The following is a 10,977-nucleotide window of genomic DNA, read 5'->3' on the forward strand; positions in this document are numbered from 1 at the left end:
AGTAGGTCCACACAACAGGGCCTAAAAATTCCAGTAATTCCAATGAAGTCTGTCACCACCGAGCTCAGGTCCTTGATGGTGACCTCAAGCTGTCACACATGCGTTGGCAGACAGTTCGAACACTGGCTGACGCAGAAACTCAACAGCTCAATTCCTGGCATGCTTCAGAATTTTTTCTCTCTCTTATTAATCTATGTTCAAAATACTCTGGCACAGCAAGATGTGGGGAATAGATGTTTCCAAGCTGTCTGGTCTTTGATTAGCAGAGTTCAGCTGGTACTGGGTAGAGATGGGGAAGCAGGCTGCCTCTTGACTTCATAGAAAGTCAAGAAAAACCGGGCAAGCCAGTTTTTCAAGGGAATGAGTTTCTACCAGGAATGTGTCAGGAGGTTTGAGAGGGTGATAATCTAGAGGGCCACCAACCATTGTTTAATAATGCTTCTTTTTGGTGATTTGTGGCCTAGAAAGTCCCTAGTCATTCTTCTGAGGTTCCCTCCAATTATCAGTCCAAGGGCAGCTTTATCCCAAGAACCTTCCACACTACCCCCTCTCTTCTCTGTCCTGCTCCTTCCCAAGGCTACATTGTCTTTCACTTCTGAAAAAAATGTGTGGGTTGGTTTTAAAAGGGACTTTTGCGATTTCATCTAAAGTTACCAAAGACCTGATAAGAGCATCTCAAGAGGACAATGTGGTTCTTTGGACTGTTTCAGACAATTGGTGAGCAGTCAGAATACATGAAAGGTGGGAGTCAGTTAAGAAGATTCATCCAGGCAGAGGCTTTGGAAATGGCCTATTGTCTAAAAGCAGCGTGAGTCACGGTATGCCAGAAAGGTCTGTGACCCTGTGATCTAACTACACTAAGTCCGGCCCTCCCCACCCCTCTCTGCCCTCCTCTAAAGATAGGACCAAAACAAATGCCCGGGCTTTACTTTCTAGTCTTTATATCAGGAGGTCCCTCCCATGACCCCTGACCTTTTTTGAGCCTCCCCAGACCTCTCAGCAGATTCAACATGATTCATGTCAGTCTTAGACAAAGAGTTCTTTTCCCCAGACCTCCTTCCCCTTGCCTACTCCACTCCAGCCACGTGGGGCCATTGTGAATCCACCAGGCTCCCATAGCCTACAGGCATCTTCAGTGATTTCTTCTGTCTGGGGAGCACGGGGACCAGACAGCAGTGTGGCGCGTTCCCCACTTCCTCTGGCACTCTGCTCAGCTGTTCCTTTCTTAGGGAGGCCTCTCTAGCTGTGCCATTCATAAGGTCATGGTCCTCGCCTTACCCTCAGCTCCAGACTTCTCGTTAGTTCTCTCATGTGCTTCTGGAGCTAACATGTCACAGACTGAGTTGATTATACTTTGCTATGTTTCCATGTCACATGAAAGAATTTCTTGATTTCACTTTTTTATTGTCAGTTACACACACCTGTGGTTTCTCTCTGTGGTGGTTCCATACACACATGTATTGTGGTTTGTCTCCTGCCTCCTCTTTTTCCTTTCTCTGCTCACGCCTCATCTACATTTAGGTGGTCACCTTTAAAAAAGTTTTGTTTTTAGAGTTAGTGGTGTTGAAAAGAGAAAGAGAGAGTGCAGCAGCAAAGGGTTTGGAAAGGAATCTGATACTAAATCACCCTTTGGAAATGAGTGTTATTAGAAGTGAGGGCACTGAAAACATGAAAACCATGATCAGCCCTTGAGATAGGAGAGCATTAAAAATAGACAGTGTAGGGGCTGGAGAGATGGCTCAGAGGTTAAGAGCATTGACTGATCTTGCAGAGGTCCTGAGTTCAATTCCCAGCAACCACATGGTGACTCACAGCCATCTGTAATGAGGTCTGGGGTCCTCTTCTAACATTATATACATAATACACAAATTTTTTTAAAAAAGACAGCATATTGTATTGTATTGTGTTGTGTTGTATTGTATTATAGCAGTGACAGCATGATGAGGCCTTAAAGGGGACAGGGAGGTTTCTTTTTAAACTGTGGAGGGGAGGCTGGAGAGATGGCTCCACACTTATGAGAATTTGCACTCAGGAGAAGGGAAGAGTAGGGATCAAAATATATTTAAACTTAAAATTTGTTTTAAATAATGAAAAAGAAAGAAAGAAGAAAAGGAAAGAGAAGAAGGCTGGAGCAATGACTTAGCAGTTAAGAGCACTTGGTGCTCTTGCAGAGGACGCAGGTTCAACTCCCAGCATCCACATGGCAGCTCACAACCATCTGTAACTCTAGCTCGAGGGGGTCCAGTGCCTGTTCTGACCTCCTCAGGTACACACATGATACACCTACATGTGTATCAGACACTGGTTACAAGCCTACAGACAAACACTCACATACATAAAATAAAAATAAATGAATCTAGACACTGCTTAAACGGTATCTCAGTCAGGGTTTCTATTGCTGCAAAGAAACACCACGACCAAAAAGCAAGTTAGGGAGAAAAGGGTTTATTTGGTTTATATGTCCATATTGATGTTCATCATTGACGTTAGGACAGGAACTCAAACAGGGTAGGGTCCTGGAGGCAGGAACTGATACAGACACTATGAAGGGGTGCTGCTTACTGGCTTGTTTCCCCTGGCTTGCTCAGCCTGTTTTTTATAGAACCCAGGACCACCAGCCCAGGGATGGCACCACCCTCAATGGGCTGGGCCCTCCCATATGGATCACTAATTGAGAAAATGCCATACAGCTGGATATTACGGAGGCGTTTCCTCAGCTGAGGCTCCTTCTCCTCTGATGGCTCTAGGTTGTGTCAAGTCGATATAAAACCAGCCAGTACATATGGCTCAGTGGTTAAGAGCACTTGTTGCCTTGCAAAGGACCAGGTTTGGTTCCCAGCACCCACACAGTTGCTCACAACCATCTATACCTCTAGGTCTAGGGGACCTGATGTCCTTCTTCTGACCTCCAGCGATACCAGGCATACATGTAGTACACATAAATACATGCAGGCAAAGCATTCGTATCCTTAAAATAAAAATAATCAAATCTAAAAGAATATAAGAAAATCTGTAAATTTTAAAAAATGGTTAAGATTTTGGTGTACTTAAATTTGCTCTTAAATTTGCGACTGGCAGTTTTCCCTTGGAAAGTGGAACACTGTTATTTGTCCCTTGCCTGGTGTTAAAGTGAAAATAATGAGGCAAAAATTATTGGTTCAGTCAATTCATCTAATAAAAAATTATGAACCGATGGTGGCACATGCCTGTAATCCCAGTACTTGGAAAGCAGAGGTAAGAGGATCACTGTGAGTTTGAAGCCAGCTTGGGCTACACCGTAAGTTGCTAGGCAAGCCTGGGCTACATATTGAGACCCTGTCGGTAGTGTTTCTTAATATTCCAAGGGAAGAGATGCAGCTAAGAGTGCTTAAGCACTGACACTACTCTAGGCCCTTGGAAGGGATTCTTCTGCTTCATTCCCTCGGCACCTTTAGAAGATGAGTTTGGATCTCATCTCCCAGTGACTCTGTGTCTTGCAGCTGTCTTGCAGCTGATGGTCTTTGGAAATGATTGACAGCTTTGACATTACCCATGGATTGATTCCATGTGATTTCAACGAGAATGGCCTCACATATTTGAATGCTTGGTCTCTACTTGGTGGAACTGTTTGGGAAGGATGGGGAGATATGGCCTTGAGGGTGGGCTTTGAGGTTTCAAAATCCCACATCATTCCCAGTGAACCCTGCCCCCCTCTTTACCTGGTGGTTGTGTCTTAAGGTATGAGCTCTTGTCTACTGTTCCAATGCCATGTCTGCCTGCCTGCTGCCATACTGCCCTCCATGATGGACATAGACTTTAACTGTCTGAAACTGTAAGCCCAAGTAAACTCTTTGGTGCGTGTGTGTGTGTGTGTGTGTGTGTGTGTGTGTGTGTGTGTGTGAGAGAGAGAGAGAGAGAGAGAGAGAGAGAGAGAGAGAGAGAGAGAGAGAAAGTACTTACTGTTTCTCTAAGTGGACCTCAGTTTGGTTCTTAGAATCCTCATGGAGTTTTAACCATTTGTAACTCAAGTTCCAGGGGACATGATGCCCCTTCTGACCTCTTCAGGTTCCTGCACGTACATGGTACACATACACACACTCTCTCACCCACACATACACATAAAATAAAATAAAAAAAAATATTTAAAAATAAAATGTGGAGGGAATTTCATTAAGAGGCATAGCTTAAAGGAAAAAAGAGTTAGCTGCCATGGTCCAGATAACGGGGAGGGGCATAGGTGGAGGCCCAGAGGAGACTCTTCAGAAAAAATCCTTGGGACAAAGGAAAATATCTAACTTTTGTATCATTTCAGGGGGTAGTAGGAAGTTCCACACCACATGATTTAGCTCAAATAGCTTCGCATGTGTTACAAAGAGCACGGAGGAGCCAGGGAGCAGGTAGGACCAGAAATTAGCGTCTGTGGAGCCACAGCACAGCATGACTTCTTAACTCTCTGTCCTAAATAGACAGCTGAAGTGGGCATGACCTGATTTCTTCATGTTGTAGGATCTGGCCACTTAGAGTAACCCATATCTTAAAACAGCAGGGCCATGATCTGACACATATATAGGAAAAAAACAAGTATTATTCATCTTTCCATGTCTGACTGATTTCAGTTAACATACTGATCTCTAGTTCCATTCATTTTCTGCTGACAGCATGACTTCATTCTACTTTATGGCCAAGTAACACGTGCGTGTGTGTGTGTGTGTGTGTGTGTGTGTGTGTGTGTGTGTGTGTATCACATTTTCTTTAGCTATTCCACAGATTATAGGCACAGGGCTGCTTCTGTAACTTAGCTACGATGCATAGAAAGCAGAGGTTTCTTAACCTGTTTGTTCACTGTTGAATCACACTCCAGGGCTTAGAGGTATAACTGGCACACCCCAAACATACACTCAGTAGTTCAGATGAAAGAAATCAATGACAAATCATTAAATGAATCATTACGATATGTCCAGATTTGAGCTTCACAAGTTTGATGTGGGAAGCAGGTTGCCTGTCCTGAAGACGTTAATAGCACACCTGGGAAAACAATGCTAACAGAACTGGTGGTTCTGTTGTTTTCACTGGGAGACACAGACTTGCTTGGAAGTATTCTCAGGAGTTGGAGCGTGGCTGCAAGCCTGTCTGTGGGGCAGCATTGGTTCAGGAGGCAGCAAGCATTCCGGAGCCAAAGGCAACATTGAAAACGCTTCCTTTTCTTTCTTCCAGTGTTTTTTCTTGTCCCATCTCTGGTCCTTCTTATCAGCCATCCTTCACTCTTTTGTTCCACAGAGAGCTTCTCAGCCTGATGGTCACCACTGCTGTGGTGGGCAGACTTCTCATGAGTTACTGGACCCCAGCAGAAGGAGGTGCTTGTCACCAGGTACCCAGTCTTAGAACAGTCTTTCTGTAGTTCTTGAAGCAGGGAGCCATGTGTAAGTTAGCCAAGCCCAGGATGTGACTAATACAAGATGGTTGAGAATGATCCCTTGAATTTTAAAATATATTGCTTATCAGTATAGTAACATAAACATTGGGATAGAAAAATTAAAGTATAGGCAGGAAAAGATAGCCCGGAGTTCCAGGCATTCAAATGATTTTCAAGTCTACAATCTCCCTTTCATAGATGCTCTTCTTTTAGGAACATGATGTCATAGGCTGTGCTGCTATACCATAATATCTGTGGCCTGGCAGTTTATAAAGAATAGAGAAGGGTTTCTTCACAGTTGTGGAGGCTAGAAAATCTTGGTCATGGCATTGACAGACTTGCTTGTCTGTTGAGGTCTGTTCTCCATTTCCAAGATGGCGTCTCATTGCTGCATCATCCAGAGGGAAAGAATACTCAGTCTTCACATGATGGGAGATAGGAGGGCAAGTGAGCCCAAGGCTGCATAAAACCCCTGTAAGAAGCACCTTAATCTCATTCATTAGAGGTGGAGCCCTTACGGCCCAATAGAGACACAGTGATACTAAACTTTAAATGTAGAACTTTCTCGCTGCCATCTTGAGCTTGGCTGATGGCCCTTGACAGAGAAAATATAGCTTTGCGATGACAGGACTAGCTACCCAGCTGGAGAGCTCTCTCCTTTCTCAAGGTAGCCCGTGTTTCTGGAAATTCATTGCCACATACTTAAAGGTTAGAAAAGCCTACCCTTAATATCTTCCCCTGGGGCTGACAGTTCCACCTCGGGTGATGGAAGAGTCATGAATGGGCTAAATTGGGACTGTGAGTGACTATCAGGACTGGGTGGTGGGGTGGCAGCCCTTTAGAGGTTGAGTCACAGTGCAGACAGGTATGTGCCTGGCATGGGCGGGTGAGTGGGGGTTGTGTGTGTGTAACAAGTCTAGACCTCACTGAGTAGTTCTCCAGCCATCAGCAGCAGCAACTAGGCATGACTCAGAAAAGCAAACACATCCCCTCACATTTGGCCAAAGAATAACGATGTGGAAAATTCATCTGAAAGTTCTTGGCTTCCTCATAGGCATAGGGCCTACCTGTCTCCAACTAGGAATTGAGGCCACTAGTCTGGTAGTGATATCAGATGCGTCAGCACACTGAGAAGTCTTTCTGGGAAGCCTGGGGAAATGCACACCCGTAGCTAGCATAGTGGAATACTCAGCCTGGAAGATTCCACTCTGGAACATCTTGCTGGTGATCACTAAGCATGAACACTAGGTGCAGTCCTGAAAAATCAGACTCAAGAAGGATCTTCTGTGGGATTTTGAGAAAGACAACTTTCTTTTTGAATAAGCACTCCTTTGGATTGACATTTCTGTGTTGTGTGTAAGACCACAATATCTGCCATTTTATAACCTTGAGGTTGATAGCCTGAAACAAGTTGATAGATGTGACTAACAATGGAAAGCTGAAAGCTGAACAAAGGCTGGGAGCTCCATGATGTCACTTGCCTGGGAGTCATCCCATCACAGGGCTTTTTGTTTTGTGAGTAAGCAATCTTCCTTGTTGGGATACTTAGTTACTTAATGCTGCAAACATTCTTACCAATACAACCCCCCATTGTTACCATCACAGAAGTGTTTACTGTCGATAGGCGACAATAGAAGCTTCCAGATCCTTTCCCTACTTCCTTCTCTTTAGGGGAGATTATTCTAAAAGCCTGGAGGTGGGAAAAGTGAACACCGATTTACCTGACCTCCTAGGTCTGCTGTGATTCTGAGCAACTGCATAGCCCAATTCCTGATCGAGATCCCTGAATATAGCCTTGAAGTGTTGCCTTTAAGCTTTTAAGCATCACAGTCTCTGGCACACCAGATGTCTTCGAACACCTACCTGTTTAGCCTACACCTGAGGGGTGGGGAGGAGTTCTGAAAGGTGCCAGCAAATCTCCCAATCAGTTCATAACAAAACAATGTAGAGTTTCAGTTCAGGAGGGGATTAGCAAGAAGGCAAGACTAGAGGTTAATGGGATTCTAAAGCCTACAGACTCAAAGCCAGAGCCACTGTAGGACAGGAAAAGCCACTCAGAATAACAGTAAGCCTGGGGCTGGAGAGAAGGCTCAGCAGTTAAGAGCACTTACCTGCAGAGGATCCGATTTAGTTTCCGGTACTTACATGGTTCATAAATGTTTATAACTCCAGTTCCTGGGGATCTGATGCCCTCTTCTGGCCTCTGAGGGAAATTGCACTAGTGTGCACATACACACAGACATATACACAAATGATTAAAAATAAAATTTTAAACGGTGAAATGGCACAAATTCTTAGAAAAATGTTCTGAAATGTAACATTACACCTCACACACACCCACACGCACCCATCACAAAAGTCACTGTTTTAAAATAGAGGTAGATGGAGTTGGGTTGGGAAGGATAGAATGGGAATTTCCATGGGCGTTACAGGAGCAGAGAGGCGTGAGCCTTAGTTAACATTCCTAGGCTAAATGTCAGAGAAGTGATTACTCGAGCTTTTGTAGGTGGCATTAAGACAAGGAAGACAGCTGAGGGAAGAGTGAGAGCAAAGGCGGATGTGGAGAACAACACAGCATGAGACAGTCATGTGCTGTTTTGTACTCACGACAGAAGGAGGTCTATTGGGTCCCGCAGAGGACCTGAAGGGCCAGGCAGGCCTGGGACCCATCATCACTCACATGCCTTGAACATGTAACTCCTGCCTCTTGATCTGTTTCTTTCTCTTCTTATTCTGGCTGCTTTCTGGTAGCCAGAAAGAAAAAATCTGGGGCACAAAAACCATCCTCAGAGTGCCTTGGGAGAAAATGGGAGCCGACGCCAAGAAAAGCCATCCCTGATACTGCTGTGTCACCCAAGCGGGGACTTGGGCAAGAGGAGGAGAGTGACTTAGTACACAGCAGCCCCCTTCCCTGGACAACCTGAGCGAGCAGGTAGAGAGCCACCCATGGCTGCGGCTCCTGCTTGCCCCTTCGCTGCTTGTGCCCTACCCTCCCCCAGGCCCTGCAACCGTGCTTCCCCAGAACTATGCCCGGAGCACAAGGCAGTCCAAGGAGCATTTGTGAATATTGATTTCTAGGTCCCCCAGGAGCTCCCCGTGGGGGAACAATATTGTAAAGCCCCTTAGAGCAGCTCCTCCCCAGTGGTGTTCCTCTCTTCTGGAAGGCACATTGAACAGTTGCCATGATGGAGGGACCTCACACTTCTCTAGTAACTAGTACACTTGAAAAATCTCCAGGTCGGGGAGCTGGGAGCTGGGAGCCAGGAATGCATTACACTGTGCTTTCTAAGGATATTTGACACAGAAAATCAATCTCCTTTCTCCTTTTCTCCTCTCCTCCCCCTCCCCCTCCCTCCCCCCACTTCTCTGCATTTCTAAAGACTGCACAGGACACAAGAAAGGCTGTATGAAGCCTCTGCCTGTGAGAGAACTGTTCTGAAAGTTCAGAACAGGGAGGTGACCTCTATTCCTCACAGACACACACACTGCAGGGGAGGGGTTGGGGGAGGGGCTGGGGCAGGGTGGGCCGCCTGGCACAGGTTGGCAAGGATTACCATGGTGAGGAAGCTCCAGGTGTTGAGCAGCAGCCTTGGCTCAAAGCTGGCAAGTCTTCTCTGGCAGGGCCAGGGTCTTCTGAGCAGCAACCTGGGGGTGGTAACCATGACTCCTGAGGACTCCACTTCCCCACAAGAGCAGATCATCAGGACTGGAGGTTGGGCTGTGATGTGTGGGCACCAGAGTGAGGCGCTGGATTCTTATTTAAGGAGTTTTAGAGCTAAACCCACCCCGATCCTTTTAGGCTTGCTTCCTTGGGATCTTCAGAGAAGATTCCAACAGGTCCTTGCAACAATCACCAGACATCCACTTGTTAGATCAGAAACTCAAAAAGACTGAAAAGAGAAAACTGAAGTGGCCTGCTCCCCAGAAACTGGCCTGCTCTGGGGAATGGAGGTCAGGCCCTCAAAAGACAACAGAGCAGCCCTGAATGATACACTGGATGTCAGTGAGTGCAGAAGTCCCTGCCAGTGTGTAGCTAGAGTTTTCCTGCCTGGCCCACAGTCAGGACAAATCTCTATCACCTGCCAGTCCCACAGCTGCTCAAACCCGACCAAGTAAACGCAGAGACTTATATTGGTTACAAACTGTATGGCAGTGGCAGGCTTCTTGCTAACTGTTCTTACAGCTTAAATTAATCCCTTTCCATTAATCTATACCTTGCCACGTGGCTTGTGGCTTACCGGCATCTTCACATGCTGCTTGTCATCGTGGCGGCTGGCAGTGTCTCTCTGACTCAGCCTTCCACTTCCCAGCTTTATTCTCCTCCTGGTTCCGCCTACACTTCCTGCCTAGCCAATGGCCAATCAGTGTTTTATTTATTGACTAATTAGCAACACATTTGCCATACAGAACATCCCACAGCACCAGTGTGAGCAGCTGAGACTCTTTCCAGAGCAGGGGGCAGGGATGGATAGGGCACTGGTCGACACTGTTGCACAGGTGGACAGGGTGGAGACACTAGAGTTGGCTCCCCCTTCCCTCAGCTCGGGAAGCTGAGGGAGCATATAGAGAACACCAGGCTATAAAGCAAGCTGAAATGGAGGCTTGGTCCTAGAGGGAAAGATTGCGGAAAGAATGGAGAGGGGAGGAAGAGAGGAAAAGAAAAACAAAACCAACAACAACCTGGCATGGAGCTGCTTTGGGCTAGATGTGTACCTCTCATTTAGGCCTCACCCCAACCCTTCACGGGGAGTCTGCCTGTCACCCCCAGGGAACAGTGTATCAGGAAGCAGAGGGGTTCAAAGACTTGCCCACACCATGCCGTGAAGATGCAGCCTCCTCCTATCTGGCCAGCTGAGTGCTTGGGTATAGATGGGAAGGATAAAAGGCAGATAGAGGAGATAGAAGAGCTAGGCTGACAGTGGAGTGGTCAGAGAGACTGGCTCAGAAATGCTCAGGAGAGACACTGGCTTGTGGGGTCCCAGGACCAGGAACCAAAAGCAAGTAAATGGGAAGTATCAGCTCTTCCCCGGCCGATGGCAGCAGCCTGGCAGTGTTGACAGCAGGAGCCCCAGATGACCATTCTGTTTTCTCTGGACTCTTCTCCCAGAAGCATGGGCTCTGAGCAGCGCTCTCTCTTTCTCCTTGGCGTTTCCTTTTCTATTTGCCTGTCTCCTTGAAGCTGACAGGGAGGGTGGGTGGGTTAAGGAGCTGGGAGAGACTTGGAAGTTCCCTTGAGGTTAGGGAGCATCTTTGACTCTCCATGGGAACTGGGTTCACTCGTCTCTGCCCCTCATGAATGGAGCTTGTGGTGTTGTGTGTTGATCAGACTTCATCGAGACTTGCTATTTCAATGAGGCCACAGGCTTCTGAGACTTCATCTTTTGCCAAGTGGCAAAAGGATCCTGTGGCCAGAGGGTAAATGGAAATGCACGGCCCAGGCGGATGCCCTTTTCCTACAAGAGCAGCCCACTGAACAGCCTGAAGATTCCTGAAATAGACAAGGAAAGCCAGGCCATACCGTCCCTCAGCTCTAACCTCACGCTGCTGGTCACTCACCATCCACCCACCCCAACCAGGCATGGCAG

The sequence above is a fragment of the Peromyscus eremicus genome, chromosome 6 (genome assembly GCF_949786415.1).
Source record: "Peromyscus eremicus chromosome 6, PerEre_H2_v1, whole genome shotgun sequence".
Lineage (NCBI taxonomy): Eukaryota > Metazoa > Chordata > Mammalia > Rodentia > Cricetidae > Peromyscus > Peromyscus eremicus.